The sequence below is a fragment of the Bombus flavifrons genome, chromosome 11, assembly GCF_040668555.2.
Source record: "Bombus flavifrons isolate JBK064 chromosome 11, iyBomFlav1_principal, whole genome shotgun sequence".
Lineage (NCBI taxonomy): Eukaryota > Metazoa > Arthropoda > Insecta > Hymenoptera > Apidae > Bombus > Bombus flavifrons.
Genome location: NC_138452.1, coordinates 8971680 through 8990039, shown reverse-complemented (window position 1 = coordinate 8990039; position 18360 = coordinate 8971680). Strand labels below are relative to the sequence as shown.

Genomic DNA, 18360 nt, shown 5'->3' with positions numbered 1-18360 from the left:
CTGGATTTGCGTGCCTCACTAGTATGGCGTATAACGTTAGTATTTTGATGTTGACAGTTGTTGGTATGTCTGCCGTATATAGTGAGTATAGTATTGGTCCTAGGACGCTTCCTTGCGGTACTCCTGCCTTGATATCCTTAATTTCAGAATATGCATCATTTATTTTTACTACAAAGGTTCTATTGTTTAAGGGGGTATTCTGGTCTAGAGGCATGAATTTCGGGCGATTTTTCAAGCTCCGTACAAGCGAAACGAAAAATATTTTTGCTATCCTTCTTTGTAGCATTTGTTTATTGATATTTCGAGATTACGTAAAAAATTCACTGAAAAAAAACTCAATATTTAAAAAGTTACGAGCTGGCAAAGTGGGTGCTGCCAAAAAATGGGGTGTCGTGGCGTGCATGATATCAACCCTTCTGGTCATCCGAAATAAAAAATGCGAACGGATTCTTAATTAGTATGGATGCCGCTATCGTCTGAACCTTGGAAAAGTCAATACAACATTTTTTCACGAAATGACGGCCGTTTGAAAAAAAATTTCTTGTTTCGCACGTTTTTTTGACAATTCCAAACGTTTAAAAAATAGTAATATTAAAGATTTTGAGCTGAGCGTGGTCCGGACGATAGAGGAGTATATAAGGAATATTCAGACCAAATTTAAAATAAATCGGTTCGTTAGAACTTGAGATATCGTGCACGCCAACTCGAAAAAAGTAGTTTCGAGAAAAACGCGTTTAAAGTTTTGAGACAAGTTTACTCGGACAACGTCTACCGTCTACTGTTCATTTGTTCCAGTCGGACCGGAGCAGATGCCGCGTCACAAAAATGGCTGTAACACATAAAATAATTGAAATTTTGAAAAATCCTTTTAGTGGCACATTCTTGAATGTCTAAACTTTGGAAATATGAAAAAAAAAATTTCGATTTTTTAACATTTCTAGACCAGAATTCCCCCTTAAGTAAGATTTGAGTAGTTTGTAGATTTGTTCTGGAAATTACTTTTCGAATGTTGGAAGAAGTTTTTCACGGTTGACTTCGTCAAATGCTTTTTCCATGTCCATAAAGAGCGCCGTGCGATATTGTTTTGTTTCCAGCGCCTGTAACATTTCATTGACCAGTCTGTGCATTTGTTCTATCGTGGCGTGTTTGTTTCTGAATGGAAATTGGTGATCTGGTATTAATTTTTCCTTCTCTATTATTGGTTTTAAGCGGGCGTAAATTATTTTTTCTAGTATTTTGGAAAACACGGCAAGATGCTGTCTGTAAGATGCTGTTTGGTGTGGGTCTTTGCCTGGTTTAGGTAACATTATATTCTGTGCTAGTTTCCATAGTTTAGGATAGTATTGGATTCTTAATATTGCATTGTTATACTTATCTATAATAAGTATTAACTTATTATAAATAATTAGTCATGTCACGCCAGAAAAAATTACTGAAAATTCTCAATGCGAGAATTGATTGTAAATTTTAATAAATAGAAAAAAAGATATTGCATTGTAAATTATTGCGATTAGTCGTATCGCCTTTGGAGGAAGGTTTTTCAAGACGAAGGCACGAGGTCATTCAATTTTCTTTCCTTTATCATACATCGGTATTTTAAAGAGTGAAGTGACGATTTTGAGATCTTCCTTCCAAAATATCCATTCAACGTTCCTTTAAATATTCATTCGATATCGTCGATATAAAATATACAGGTTACGCGATGCGCAAGAAAAAAAGAAACAAAGAACAGTTACGTTCTGTAGCGATCAGAAGCGATGGCGAGAAATCACGAACCCCTGTGAAAGATCGCCGTGATTGGCAACAGACGTGTGATCGATTCGCTGGTGATTCGCGTGTAACGGTTCACACCATCCCTGCTATCGTTGCATCGATATCGAACATCGGATTTTCAGCTGTCGTTAACCTTTAACGTATTGTAGGATTTTTGTATTTATCGATAGATCTATGTACAATGGATTAAACAGGGAACGATGGTTATTTAACGTGAACTAAATACAGTAACGTGCTATAACTAAGTGATTCTCCAATCTGAGAACAGTGAACGTCTCTTTACCGGGTCCTCACCCGTCATGGTCACCTGGGCCTTTTTTCCGCCAAACTATTCGACCGAAGGACCAACGACACATCGACGAGCCGCTCGGTCCGTTGAAGTTTCCAGGCCCTTTTGACCTGTCGGCACTTAGGCTTCCTCGCAACATTGTTTATGGTTCACTCGATATTTCTTAGGCCATTTGTCCACCACACTATAATATTCGCTGCGAAACTCATCAATCGACGAGACGTTTATTTTCGCTGGAGTACCATTGGAGAAAAAAATCTGAATTTAACTAACTCGTGGCAAAGATCGCCGCGGCAAAGCGGAAAATGAAATTGCATTTTGTACGAAGGAGAGTGCGAAGGAACAGCTGGTAGAGTAGGTCTAGCGTTGAATAAACGCGGAAGGAACCGAGAGAAGAGAATATTTGACATGATTCTAAAGCGTGAAATTCAACAAAAGAAAGTCTCGCAGCCACTTTCCATTACTTGGCAACCGCTTTGTTCTTCTATTCCGCGACAGTCGATGGTGGGAGCGTCGCGTAACCTCTTGCTTGCCTAATGAAAGCGACGTTTTCACGAGAAACGTTTGGATTAGCCGGATCTCTCGGACAAAAACTCGCGACGTTTTAACGCTCTTATCGTTTCTACGTTGCCAGGTGCAAGAAGACGGCCGTGTAGATTCGCATCTCGGAGCCAAAGGGTTGCACCGACCTTTTCCAGTTCTGACTGTCGCGTCTGATCCAAAAAGATCGACGCGTTTGGAGAAAACGGGATACGTCGAATACGCGTCCGACTTGCCACGTTCGTTCCTTTTTTTCTTCTTCTTTTTCTTTGTTGCTGTTTCCTGTGCCACGTAAAATAGAAAGAAGAAATCGAAGATGAAAATAAAAAAGGAGGGAATTTATTTGCTAACACTTTTTAAGTGACACCTGCACGAGGATGTGTCGACTAAACGTTTAGCTAAGAAACATCGCGACATTTGCTCGCAAAATCTGATACAAAATCAGAGTATTCCAGCGGAACGACGTCTCCTATCGTATCTGCTTTCTTCGCGACTGCAGGAAAAAGCTTGTCGGAACAAAGTTGAACTACTCGAAGAATGTAGCTGTAATTGTAACGGTGGGAAGAATTTTTTCTCGGGTTTATTTTTTAGGAGATTTCAAAGTTTAAGGAATTTTGTTTGTCGACTTCTATATTTTTCTATCTATCAATTGACACATTTTCTTTTCATTCTCGGTACAAAGACACGAAGTATACTGGTGTCTGAAAATGTTCAGTTTGAAGGATATTTCAACATTAATTTTGTAAAATTCGACGTACGAAATACGAGGAAAGATACACGCGAAGCGATATACTTGTGATCGTGTTCCCCTTGACTTTCGTGCACTACATTCCATGAGATTAAAGTCGAAATATCTTTTAAATTATACAGGGTGGTTGGTAACTGCTGGTACAAGCGGAAAGGGGGTGATTCTAGGCGAAAAAAGAAGTCGAAAATATAGAATAACAATTTTTCGTTCGAGGCTTTGTTTTCGAGAAAATCGACTTTGAATTTTCGCTCGGTACGCGTGCACTTTATCACGTCTCGTTATAACGAATCTCACTGTAGATCGCTGTCTCGATGGAAAAATTTAAAAATAAAAAAAAAATTTGTATTCTATATTTTCGACTTTTTTTCGCGTAGAATCGCCCCCTTTCCGCTTGTACCACCAGTTACCAACTACCCTGTAGAATAAAAATTTAAAAAAAATTTTTTTCTTTTAATTTTTCCATCGAGACAACGATCTACAGTGAGATCCATTATAACGTACCGCACGCGTACCGAGCGAAAATTCAAAATCGATTTTCTTGAAAACAAAGCCTCAAACGAAAAATTTTTATTCTATATTTTCGACTTCTTTTTTCGCCTAGAATCACCCCCTTTCCGCTTGTACCACCAGTTACCAACCACCCTGTATATTTTCCGACAAGAGTACCTTAACGCTTTTGCATAGAAAACGAGAAGTCACTTGCACCGATGTAAAAAGGTCTGCAGAGTTCTATTTTGAAAAATACCGATGATCTCGAAGTCTTCTTTAAAAAGAAAAAAAGAACCAACTGAAGAAGAGCATTGCTTTTTCTTTTAACTTCATCCCGAGAAACTTTTTCATACAATCGTAAATAAGGCAGATGTTTGAGGGTGATCTCATCTAACCGAGACATCCTGTATATATCTCGTATTGGCATACCTATACCGATATCCCGAAAACAAATACACAAAGTACGAAATTAGTAACTACGTGTTTCCTCGTATTTCATACGTCAGATTTTCCAGACCAAAAAGTTAAAACATCCGCGAACCTAACGGTTTCTCGATGGCAACTAAATTTAATTTAATTTATTCCGTTGGCAACTAAGTGATTGCGGATTTTGTCATTAGGTGGTACTAACAAAATCCGCAATCACTTAGTTGCCAACCCAATAAATGGATCGATCATTTTTTACTGACATTGCCAAGACGAATTAGCACATTTTAAGAATTATACGATCGAATCTACCGTATGGGCTCTACGCGTTCTTCTATGGAAAATATTTTCTGTACAACGTGTCCTGCCATTTAATAAAATTAAAGAGTGTTTAATAAAATTAAATTTAATAAAATTAAAGAGAACAGTCTTTTCGTTGCAACTGAATTCTAATAGTATAACAGCCACGCATACTCTGTGTGTTCGACGAGTATTCTCGTCATCGCGTACTTTTTGCCACACGTTTTCAAAGCCTTCAAAGAGGTCAAAACAGCTAACTGGTTAACTTGGACTGGAAAGTTCTTCTTCGGATTCGACATCGACAGATTGTCGCTTATTCGGGTCGACGCTGCGCTCTCTAGTCGCTTTCGAAACGTTGCAGAAACACGAAAACGTTGCAGTGTCATTTTTCGCGGCGAAATCCGAAACGCGAGAGAAAGTCGTAGGAAATGCGGGAAAATATTTCGGACATTACTTCGTTACGCGTGCGTCGTGTACGAATAGAAGAAAATTGAGAACATTGTAGTTCTCTGTTGTAGAAATTCTGTTGTATTTAAAGAAAAAGGAGCTCGCGCTGCTCTCGTTGATCGCCAACGGGGCCAATTTCGACTACTCAAAATTCTCCGCAAAATACGATCAGCGTTGATCAAATGTCGAACATACTCGAGCAATAAGGCGACGTTTAAAGCTGCTTAATTGCGATCGACATATAATGACGAGGAAGAAAAAAAGGAGAAAATGAATGGAAGGTCCGGAACGTGGCGAAAGACGTTCCTGAGGGACGCAGGCAGCGTTCGCTAAGACCAACCATAAGGATCCTCTTTTATTGAACGAGACGACGTCCTCGAACTCGTATTTCCTTGCGAAATTCCTTTTTCCTCCGCTCCGCCTTTGGTCTGTCGAGCGTGCGCTGTCTCTGTTTAACGCGTTGACTGCCACGTTGACGGTCATTGATGACGTTGCTAAATACTTTAAAATGACTAAAATTCTGCAAGTTCGATCCAACGTTACGGTACACTGTATTTCGATCTATCGCAGAGCGAATTGGTTGAAGCAGTGGCGGGCGAAACGAACCTCCGATCGGAATGAATTTCTAACTTTTTATTGGAAAGGCGATATCTAAAAGAATTTTAAATAATATCGCGTATATGACAAGAGAAAATTGTACGGTATACAAACACAGACACGTAGAAATCGTAATAGTATTAGTTGAAATTCTGTGAAATACCGCCGTTGAAATATAAAGTGAAAAATGTATCCGGCCGGAAACCTTTGCACGTCACCTGAATAAAATTCGCGTGGCGATGAACGCGTTAATGCAATTTGCCAGCGACTTTATCTGCTTGGACAGTTGTTCGGCCAGAAGGACGCCGGTTCCCACCAGGGAAAACGTCTCAACGACTGCCCTCACAGGCAATAAATTGACGCTGCTCGAATCAACTTTTGAATTACGCCTCCGGAGAGGGCAAAAGAGGGAGAGACAGAGAGAGAGAGAGAGAGAGAGAGAGAGAGAGAGAGAGAGAGAGAGAGCTCGTTACGGGGGATGACGAAAATCCTGTTAGTCGCGTTGCAACGCGTAATGAACTTGTCCATGGCGAAAAAGAACGACTTTTGCCGCGTGGACGGAAATCGTTGCCTTTCGTATTCGATTTACGCTCGTGCCGCGTTTCAGGGAAACGGTCTCGTGGCTGGTAATTAAAAATCTCGTGATTCAATGGACGCAGGAACGTTGAAGTCTTCGATCGAGATGGCAAATGATTAGGTTAAAGAGCTAATGGAGATGATCAACCGGAGCAGTTAGAGCAATTGAATGGGATTGATAGTTGTATAAATATCTACATTAGGTTGCTGCAGATGGAACGTTGACGTTTGATAGACGTTCGATAGAGTTTCATATTCGATGCGACAACATGGTCTTTTAGGTTTGCTCCGGATATTCAAAAAGGTATTAGGGCAACGAAGACTGATTAGTTTAAAGGACATTTTGGCAGAGAATTACGTTAAATTCGTCGTACTTAAGACGAAGAAAACACGAAGATAAAAGTACAGCGCTACGTCTTTCCTTATTCTACGATATTGAAATATCTTTTAAATTGATCACTTTTCGACCATGTTATGGCAATATTGTTTTACATGGAACGACGAGAGGATCTGGTGTATGAGAAGAAAAGTTCACGTCGAACTACGTATTCGCGCTTCTTTCCTCTTTCTTTTTTCCCCATATTTATCGTTCAGGCAAAAAATATCCGTTTCATTTCAACATTTCAACATTTCAACATTTCACTTCAACATTTCAACATTTCATTCCAACATTTCAACATTCCACTTCAACATTTCATTCCAACATTTCAACATTCCACTTCAACATTTCAACATTTCAACATTCAGCATTTCAACAGCTGACCAACTTCTTGCGGCTACCGTGTTTACGCGAAACCGCGAGAAGCTCCACAGAATTACACGAAATTTCTATTACATGGAATTAATCTCGAACGAATCATTGATGATCGAGACGAGCCAAATTTCCAATTTCCATCGTGAACATTCCTCGTGAACAATCTCCGCCGTCGAAACTTGAAACCTCGAAAAATGATAGCCAATGAAAAAAGGACAATCTCCGAAGAAGCACCTGCTGTATCCTCGTGGCATCGATCGATGGAAAAATGAGTCTGCGAATGGAGAAAGAGACGACACGGACGATCGGAATCGCGCATCTCACCGGCGAATACATTATCGATACCACAGATATATGGGCCGATTTCGTATCGGCCGTTGCTCCAGCGATCCGATAAGTTTCGCAGTTGAATCTGCGAAGTTAAGCGGATTGGCAGAGCCGGGAAAGGATTGGCCGCCACACGCCCCTAACTTTCGGGCCCGTCGAGCTCAATCTGTAATCCGATATCGATTGAATTCCCCTTCGATTTTTTTCCTCTCCCTCTTTCTCCCTCTCTGCTTTCTCTTTTTCCACCCTTTTCTCCCCCACCTCTTTCGCGTCGTCTCGATTTTTTCCTATTTTTCTCCTTTTCTTCTCCCTCTCTCTCTCTGTCCTGTCATTCTTTTTTCTTTCACTCTTCCTCCTTTTTCCCGCTTTTTTCCGTTTTTTTTTCGCTGGTTCGACAGCGCGGTTGAACGACCCCCAGCCAACTGTGTCGCGCGCGGCGTCCAACGTCGAACGCGGAACGAATCTCGTTCCGTCTCGTTGCGACAGCTGTTTCCTTGCCTCGAAATCGAATCGATCCAACCTGGATATATCCGCGTACGAGGGTGAATTAATTGATACCGGGACAGGAAAGCGTGAATCGACTAAATGGCCACGCCGCTGGGCCGGCGATTTTAGCGACAGAGGCTGTTTAATGCGATTAATAGCAGGGGCGGGCCTCCCGATCGACACCGCACAACGACGGATTTTTCTCGGCGTTTTTACATAGAATAATACACTTCCGTTAAAATCTTTCGGCATATCTTTTATTTCTATCGTAACTTTGCCACTTGGTGTTCGTTGTAAACATCAACTTTCTCCGCGAGAATAGCACAACGTTCGCATTTAGCGAGAACTTTTGGAACGTTTATTTTATTACGAATATTAAGCTACGCGCGCCTTTTTCAACTTTTTCAATGGCACGACGCTCTTCAACGCACTAGTTTCAGCATGTTTGTTATTTTCAACGAAACTGCGGTGTTTGGTATCAGTCACGATAATAATAATAATAATAATAATATCTTCAAATATGTACAAAAACACCTGTCCGGCTTTCGATCTCGAATAAATCACAAATAATAAGCAAAGATATTGGAAGGTTCAGAGCACAGCCTTGCAATTAGCCAGAGCTAATGAAATTGTTGAGCTATACAGAGGATTCGGAATAATAAATAATTGAATTTATTCACACACAACAGCTGTACATATATATTACACTCTGAAGACCTGGATAACCTTCTTATACGCACACTTGTTGTCAACAGACTATTCTAGATTCTTCTAACAGTTACCAACAGTCTTTTGTCTCAACTAAGATCTGAACGTCCTCTGACGCTTACACACGCATTCACATGTACAGTGTAAATGTATCATCTACCTAACAGAAATACAATCTAAAAATGGCGCTTATAATATCTTCGGATACTTGCGACAAGACACGTGCAGCTTTCCATCTCGACTAAATCACAAATAATATGAAAAGGTATGGAAACGTGCAGGTCACAAGCTCGCAATTAGCCAAAAGCGTATGGAATTCTACCTGAAGATGGCACTTAATGGATCCGCAATATCCTTGAACGAATGTTGCAACGAAATTAATCGGCAGCATAAAATCGGCGTTTAAAAAAACCTACGTCCCGTTGCAAAACACGAAGAAAGATTTTCGTTCGCCCCCGTTGAAAATGCGACGCGAATCAGCGCATATTAAATCGACGTCTGTCGCGAACGGTTGTATCGTCGCTTTTTTTGAGTTGCAATTAAGCGGTTGCGTCGCTGGCAAGCGAGACGATCGTAAAGAAACGGGAAATATTAATTAAAGACTCGTCAACCTTTTGCTTTCCTTTTGTTTCATAAATTCTGGCAATTTTGCCGCCATCAGGTTTATAAAACGGCTCACCTTGAGACGTTGCGTAATCCTTTGGGCGCATTCTCAACGAGGCAAAGGCGCGTCTCGCTGGACAAACGAATTTATCCAGGCCTCGATTATTATGCAATTCGCTCGGATGCGTTTAAATAATGGCGGTTGTGTACCTTTTAGAAAGCGTCTCCGTGGCCATTTATGCAACGACGAGCAGAACGTGTCGTCAGCTGCTCGTATTCGTCGGTTTTACGAGCAACGTCGTGCACAGTCGCGTTTTCGCAGTCTCGTTGAAAGTGAAATCTCAATTCCATCGAGCCGCGTTTTTCTCTGCCAAATAACCAGACTTTCGTTAAAAGGATTCTGCCGTTCCAACGCAGATTTATGTCTGCGAAAACTGCCATTGTTTCTTAATCGTCGAGACGCTCGTATAAGTAAGAAGTTTTATTCGATTGATTTATTTAAGCATTTTGTTGTTTTCGCGGTTGTAAGATTAATTTGATATGATGCTCGTTTATCGAATAAACCAGTATACTACGTATCTGTATCGATTAGTATTGCGTTAAGATAATATTTATCGTTAAGACAAATACTCCGAAGAAGAGATAAATGTTCCAAGGCTGGTTTATTATTAATCATCGAGTAACAATTATCGATAATTATCGACAACAACTGCACGATTCTCCTATAACTTGGTAGACGAACGATTCGCATCGATAACATTGACGGAAGATTAATGTTTCACGCTCGAACCGTGTCTCTGATTGATGACGTTTATCTGTAACGTTTATGGATTCGATGATCCCTCCTTCGTGTCTGATAATCGAATTACACGCGTATCGTAATCGATACGACTGCCCTGTCGTTGCTCCGTTTCCATCGAATCTGCACAAAATTTATACTTTCCCTATACAGATCAAAGAGAATTAGAACGTTTACGATTTTCATGTAATTTTCTGTTTTTTTTTTTTTTTTTTTTTTACTTTATACGTAGCAATAAGTTTCCTACGATGCTTAAATTGTTAAACTGTTCGTACGTTCCGAGAACACGACATATTCTGAAAATATTTCCAAGATCTTGACTAATGGAACTTATCGATAATCAAACGTTGTTCGATGAATTTTATATAAAATAAACATCTTCTCCCTGTGGAAATATCTTTAGATATTCCAGAGATATTGAACAGATATCTTGGCAAACATGGATCGTGTACCTACAACCTACAATCGATCGACGAAAATTCGTTGATTGTACGTGTAAACTTGTCACCAAATTATTTCACTCGATCGAAGAATACTTTTAATTGTTTCAAGTTTCATATTTTACGGGTCGTTGCGAGTGAAGCTGAATTCTAAACTTTAAGAAGATCTCAAGAATGAAGAAACGATAGTTGGTGCAAATTCGAAAGCGGAGGATTAGGAAAATTAACTTATTGCTATTATTTTATTTATTTAATGATAATAATAATAAGTTTCATATTCTACGGGTCGTTGCGTGTGAAACTGAATTCTAAACTTTAAGAAGATTCCAAGAATGAAGAAACGATAGTTGGTGCAAATTCGAAAGCGGAGGACTAGGAAAATTAACTTATTGCTATTATTATATTTATTTAATAATAATAATAAGTTTCTTATTTTACGGGTCGTTGCCTGTGAAACTGAATTCTAAACTTTAAGAAGATTCCAAGAATTAAGAAACGATAGTTGGTGCAAATTCGAAAGCGGAGGATTAGGAAAATTAAATAAATAAAATAATAGCAATAAGTTAATGATAATAATAAGTTTCTTATTTTACGGGTCGTTGCCTGTGAAACTGAATTCTAAACTTTAAGAAGATTCCAAGAATTAAGAAACGATAGTTGGTGCAAATTCAAAAGCGGAGGATTAGGAAAATTAAATAAATAAAATAATAGCAATAAGTTAATAATAATAATAATAAGTTTCATATTTCACGGGTCGTTGCCTGTGAAACTGAATTCTAAACTTTAAGAAGATTCCAAGAATTAAGAAACGATAGTTGGTGCAAATTCGAAAGCGGAGGACTAGGAAAATTAACTTATTGCTATTATTATATTTATTTAATAATAATAATAATAAGTTTCATATTCTACGGGTCGTTGCCTGTGAAACTGAATTCTAAACTTTAAGAAGATTCCAAAAATGAAGAAACGATAGTTGGTGCAAATTCAAAAGCGGAGGATTAGGAAAATTAAATAAATAAAATAATAGCAATAAGTTAATAATAATAATAAGTTTCTTATTTTACGGGACGTTGCGAGTGAAGCTGAATTCTAAACTTTAAGATCTTAAAAATGAAGAAACGATAGTTGGTGTAAATTCGAAAGCGGAGGACTAGGAAAATTAAATAAATAAAATAATAATATATATTTACGAGTATAATACCCGAAAGATTAATTTTCCTGTGACGTTACTACGTCTTTCTACCGTCTGCAACGTACCGCAACGTTTCACGACAACTTTGAAAAACGTATCCGTATCACGAACAGTTCCATCTGCCGACACCATAGCAACATAAATAAGCTGACACGGTTACGAGGTGTTCTTTGTTCCCTTTCCTGAAAGCTTTCCGTCGTCTTCCATACACCTGTCCGTGCAACGCGTCCCATGAAAGAAGGCGAGAAAGGCAGCTCTCGAAAAATCTGTAATTTCTCGCTCACGAGGGACAGCTGACACTTGAACGAGGAGGAAAAAGGGCCATCGTTCCCGGCCACCGATAACTTTTCCGTGTCAGTTTCGCGTTTCCGGTTCGCCACGCAACGAATAACACGCGCGCCACGACTCCTTCTCTGTATATTTCCGGCTTTCCCGGCTCGCACCTTACGTCTGATACGTCTACGATCTACGAAGAAAGAATCGCCACGTTATCAGATTATTATCGGCGGAATTTCCTTTTATTATCTCGTATCGTGTTATTTTTGGGTAGTTGAAGGGTCGTTGATTTACGACGATGTTAAGAAAATTGATAATTAGACAATTCTCGATTTTTCTAGTTGTTTTTTTTTTTTTTTCAAAGTTTTAGCAAGCGTTTACCGAGCAGAAAATTTGTAGAAATATTTTATTCAGTTTACCTAAATATTTTCGGAACTTGGCGAAACGTTAAATTTATCGGATTCTGAAAAGATGTTTTCCCTGTGTCATCTATGGAAGATTCATCGAGAGATTCGATTAATTTTGTGGCTGGTATTTCCTGTCGAAATTTTCACGAACGTCTAAAGAGATTGTAAGACGGATATTTAAATATTCCGTGAAATTTCGTTTCACGAATTTCTCTTAAATCAAATCGTCCATAATACGTAATAGCTGCAGCAGAAATTTTTCTCCAGTGTAGAAAAGATATTCTTTGACATATTTTCGAACGCGAGCTACCCACGTAAACGAAACCTGATTTTAAACAAAACGATGAACAAAATGAAAGAACAATTTTCCCTATGGTGATCTTTATCAAGTTGCACAATGCAGCGAACAAATTTACTCCACTAAAACTTCGTTTCGTAGATCGTTAAAAATGACCACATTCGCTAAACTTCTCCTCGTCCGAAGTCCCATTTCTAAGATCCGAATGAAACGATCGAATGATCTGCGTAGAAGCTTCGATCGATTTAGTTTTCAACATGGTTTTCTTTTCTTCGCGGTTTAACGCGACATGCGTGGAAAGAAATTTCTCTAGGAAACGAGATCTTCCGCTCGGCCCGGATAAAAACGAGTTCGCGAGTCGGTTGGATACAAAAAAAAAAAAAGAAACGAGGACTCGCATTAGGAAGTCGAACGTGGAGCAACTGTCGAGATCTCTCGGGAACGATGATGTTTATTGGAGAGCGTTCGCGGCCTCGAATTTCGCGTTACCTTAGATGGTAATTAACTTAACCTGGAATTCAATTAGGGACAAAAGGGGAAAAAAGAGAAAGAAAAACGAGAAAGAGATAAGGAAGGAGAACGATTCGCGTTTCCGTGGCGAACGATGAAAATGTATCGATCGTAGCGCGATGAAAAGCCCTCGACACAATTTACTTTTAATAATGGATATCTAAAAATAATAGCCGAACGAGCCTCGCCAAGCTTTTATGGAAATGCATCGGAATTTTATTTCGTTATTAGGTTAGCCGTAGATCGGCGCTTCCTAAACTTTCTCCATTCGCGACCGTATTTCGTGGCCTCGGAAAATTTTACGCGATCTCAGTTACAAACGTAAAGAAGAACGCAAAATAAATATACAAATAAAATATGTATCGATAATAAACCAAAGAAGAATCGTTTTTCGAAGAATTCTTGGTTGTATTTGCAACTTTATCGCCTATTACCGCTTATTAGGATAAAACTAAATTTAGTTTTCTTCTTGCTCTTCTTCCGTTACGTTGCACGTCCAGTTAACGACGCGATCGTTAGCTACGGTTTTGCTTATATCTAAATATCGTCCATCGATTAGATAAGTTTCAGAAGGTTTTCTCAGCTTGCTATTCGAACCGAGTGCTTTCTCCAGTTGCCCGGGAATTTTGAATCTGTTGCGTGATTCGTCCGACTTCCTGCGTTTTATAGTTACGCGATCGTCGCAACACGTCGCCCACGAAACGAAGCAAATTTCGTTCCACGCGCTCTTTCCAATAACGTATACTTGAACCACAAGATATCTGCGTGGATCGATTAGAACGAGACACCCTGTACGTACAAAAATTTCTTACAACTGTCGAAATACGTTCGCGAAACCGCCGTGTCATATAACACGGAAACACCAGCGAATTTGGAAAGTATACTTATCCATCCTACGACAAAGGAGACCGCCGATATCGTCGCATAAAGAACGAAATCAGATCCGAGGGTCGACGAGTACGCGTATACCGAGGAAGAATACAGAGAAACAGAGAAAGCAGAGTCGGCTCGTCGAGATGTTTGTTCAATGGTTCGATCGTACACCGTCGGCTGGAGGTCTTAATTTACCGTGAGGGAAATCCTCTGATCCCAGGACGTTGGCAACACTGCGTCCCGCCGTTATCTTCCTATCCTGTATTTTTCTTAGCCACACGCGAAAACGACATCTCGCCCGCTTCCTCTCCATTTCCCGGCGAAACGACGCGAAACACACACGTTTTGCCCGATCTACACCGACGACGACGACGACTGTTACCCGCCGGTTGGGATAGGCAATTTATTCCTCGGCTGCTAGCAGAACAAAGAAGATGGCCGAACGAGCCAGACCAAAAGGCGCCATCTTTCGATACGATGGCGTGACACTCGTAAATCTGGCTTATCGTCGAGATCCGAAAGATTGCTGAGCTTAGGTAATACTAAGTATGGTTTATTACTAGGGAGCTAAGCTTTTGCGTAATTGTACGTTGGACGCGTTAAAGGAAAATACCAGATGGATGATTGATCACCGGTTGTCGAGAAGAGTTTTTCGTCCTTTGGAAATTGAGGTTAAAGTAGTTCTCAGCTAACTGTGTTGGTCGAGTTGCAAGTTCGTTGATGGACGATGAATGGATAAAGGTGATACGATACTATGGAAATAATAATGGTAATTGTTAACGTCATTTATATTTATTGCTAAAGGTTAAATGTCGATATAAATAATCGCAACAGGAAAGTAGGCTGTTATGTCGACTAGCGTAGTCGACGATAAAACGTTTAATAACCAAAGCAAACAATTTGCAGGAACAAGAAGAGGAAGTTGGAACATTGCAATTGTATTTGTCGAAAGAAAGAGAAAGTTATATCGCTGACGTTCGAGTACATATACCGGTGTTAACGCCTTGCGACCAAGCTGCAGCCTAAAACTCGTGCCGCTGTATACGTCACTCTGTAAATCAGCCTTTCCAACTATGCCGAACCAACAGCCGCGATCGTAAAACTCATAGCCTACGAGCCGATAGTTTACCAATAGTTTACTCGCCGAACAAGGTCTCCCATACCATAGCAGCGGCAACATTTCCAAAAACTCGTCCAATCACACCGCATCGGTCGTACATAAATATTCTGTTAACTCGATTAGGATTGGACATAGCTTCGAGCTTCAGGATTATTTCCATCCACTCGTTTATCTCGTTTTAATCTGTCGGTCAATGAAGATGAAGTAACGAACATAATACGTAGTCACTTTATGCAACACTCGATGTGTTTTTACGTTTAAGAATAAATCATATCGTATGGAAATTTTCACGAAATCGATTTGCCTCTATCGATCTCTTCGAAAGTAATTTCGACATTAAATTCCGTGACGATGAAACTTTTGAATCATTTGCGACTTCTTCGAAAAGCGTGTCAACTAAAATGTGTCGCAAAGAGTAAGCGATGATTAATTTTATTACCGAAAAGTTACTCGTCGTAACTCGGAATATCGTCATTTCTTCGTGACGAGTATACTCGTCGACAACAGCCAGCTGGTTAATTAAGGGATGATCCAGTTAACGAGCTCACTTTTCCGCACTTATCAATCAGATATCCAGATTGTAACATAAATCGTACAATTTGCAACGAAACTCAACCAAGCGAAAATAATCCAAACGCAAAAGCAATAGTGAAGCGCGTTATTCGATTTTCCTGTTTATTTCTTCGCGACGAAGATCAGGCAATTAATTAACGCGATGACGTTGATACGCGAGCCAACAAACATTTCTCAGCCATGTTTCCTCGTTAAGAAAGTAGCGAGAGAAAAAGTTTCGGGGCAACGTCGTCGGGATTATGGGGCGTCGCGACGCGAGGATCACCGTGTACCCTGTTGTACTTCGGTGTTTTACAGCCACGCAAGAAACCAATGGCGGTGCCTTGCCTCGAAAGACGAAACAAGAAGAAAGCCGTGTTGGCCTTGCGGAGTCTGCAAACGTGTCGACCAAAGCCTCGCAAAGCCTAACTGGCTCCGGTCAATGGAGATTTATCTCTGTTCTAGTCTGATTTCTGCAGGTTTCTGCGCTCTTAAAGACAGATTCTCGCGTAACAACGACGAGTACGAACGATTTTTATGAATCTGTTTTAGGCTAACCGCTGCTTGTTAGGAATTAGATTTTTTCGCGATGTAAATATTGGATTGGCAACTAAATGATTGCGGATTTTGTCATTAGGTGGTAATTAGTTGTCAACTCAATAGATCGGTGTTCGGGTACAAAGGTAACTATTGTTTTATTTCGGTTCTTCTTATCGTTTATTATTAATATTTAAATAAAATATAATATTTTCATTCAATTAATTTAATTTTTATTTTAAATTTCTGAAATTAAAATTAAATTAGTATAAATTAATATTCACAATATTTAATTAAAATATTATTACAGATTGTACAATTATAAGTTAAACCTAATGACAAAATCCCCAATCACTTAGTTGCCAACCCGATAGATTGGTGTTCGGGTACAAAGGTAACTATTGTTTTATTTCGGTTCTTCTTATCGTTTATTATTAATATTTAAATAAAATATAATATTTTCATTCAATTAATTTAATTTTTATTTTAAATTTCTGAAATTAAAATTAAATTAGTATAAATTAATATTCACAATCTTTAATTAAAATATTATTACAGATTGTACAATTATAAGTTAAACCTAATGACAAAATCCCCAATGACTTAGTTGCCAACCCGATAGATTGGTGTTCGGGTACAAACGTAACTTTTGTTTTATTTCGGTTCTTCTTATCGTTTATCGTACGTTATACGAGTCTTTCGATCATCTTCGACAATGCAACGAATTATCAGCGTAATCAGCGAGCGTGCACTATGCCACGTGACACAGTCGTCGAAGTGCAGAAGCCAAGAAATTTCCTCACAGTTGGATAGTCTACGCTCGGGATCGAAGCTGTTTTTCGGAGAAAAATGTGAAAAATTGGAGTCGTGGCGTTTAGGAGAGAAATTCGCTCTTTTCGGTAGATACATTGAGCTTACGTTGTTTAGCGAAATGTTAGAATTAAACAATCACAAATTTGAGGTTCGAGCTCTGGGGAGAAATTCGTAACGAAGTGAACGAAATTGACTAATCGATTGAGCGATATTATGATGATAACGTATTGAATGTCAACGAACGATAAGAAGAATTGAAATGATACGAATATTACATTCGCGTTTCAAAACTATATTTGCGTCTGGAAAAGCTCCAGTCTCGTGTAACTCATTTTCTTTGTTGTTACACGCGTTACACTTTGTTGTTGTCGCGGTGAACCGCGCTACTAAATTTTCTTAGAATGATTAAAATGAGATAAATCCTATGAACTAAAAATCCTGAGAGAAGCCGCAGCTTTATTAATTGCAAGTTTGTTGACTCGTTGCTCGGTTGTATGCGACGAGAAGCGACAAATTTAAACCGAGTTGCCAATACCGCGTTAAATCAAAGACTAACAAATCTGAGACGCGTAGAACTTGAAAAGACCAAAAAGCGTGGAGTAAAAAGTCCCTTGGACGAGTCTACGGGTGGTCCGTAAGTACGTTATTGGTGCACAGCTGATCGCTCTCCCGCGTCCAGAAACCGTTTCAACGAGGCAAAGATCTTGGCGGGAGCGGCGTTTCGTAAGTCCTTGGAGAATCCAATAGAAGAAAATGAGATATAATGGTTGCGCAGAAATTATAAAATTAAATTCCGAGCATACGTGTATCTTTTTAAGGCACCATGTATTTAGTTGAAACAATTTTTACACAACTTTGTACGTACTTCCTAACAATTACGTAATTTTGTCATTATTTATTTTTGTTAGAAGAATCGTTGGTTTCAGAAGAAAGAAAATTATTTAACGAGTCCCTCCGATTTTAAGGGGGGGCTAAGGTTAATTCGTACAAAATAAGGCATGTCTTTGTGAATTATTTGTGACGACACAGTTAAAATCTCTTTATTAAAACCAATGGTACATTAAAGTATGACATTCGAAGAATATTGTATACAATTTTCACGGAGAAATATTAAAAAATACGGCAATGGCAGCAATTATTCGGACGTGTCTCGGAAAAAAGTAGAATCGCTCATAACTTGGTGCTGGATCATCCGAAATCAAAAAATCAAAGTTCATTCGTTAGGTAACAGTTTTCCCCAGGTAACGCTGGGAGGGTTTTTCGAAATTTCAATTTTTCACTTTTTTGCAACACTTTGAAGGGAAAATTAGCCGCAAATTTTCGCAAAATCGGCTTTTTCCGAGACACGGCCGAATAATTGCTGCCATTGCCGTATTTTTTAATATTTCTCCGTGAAAATTTTATACAATATTCTTCGAATGTCATACTTTAAAGTACTATTGGTTTTAATAAAGAGATTTTAACTGTGTGGTCACAAATA

The 18360-nt window shown here is 39.2% G+C and overlaps 1 protein-coding gene and 1 long non-coding RNA gene across 10 annotated transcripts in view; both read left to right on the top strand.

Annotated features, from left to right (window-relative positions):
• Positions 1 to 18360, top strand: part of LOC138185186 (ankyrin repeat domain-containing protein 50) — a 205807-nt gene that overhangs the window by 70815 nt on the left and 116632 nt on the right. The gene's annotated exons all lie outside the window — the stretch shown is intronic.
• LOC138185251 (uncharacterized) lies at positions 14314 to 15264 on the top strand. The gene is made up of 3 exons (XR_011174557.1): positions 14314 to 14394; positions 14464 to 14627; positions 14765 to 15264. It is a non-coding gene; the product is annotated as an uncharacterized LOC138185251 (long non-coding RNA).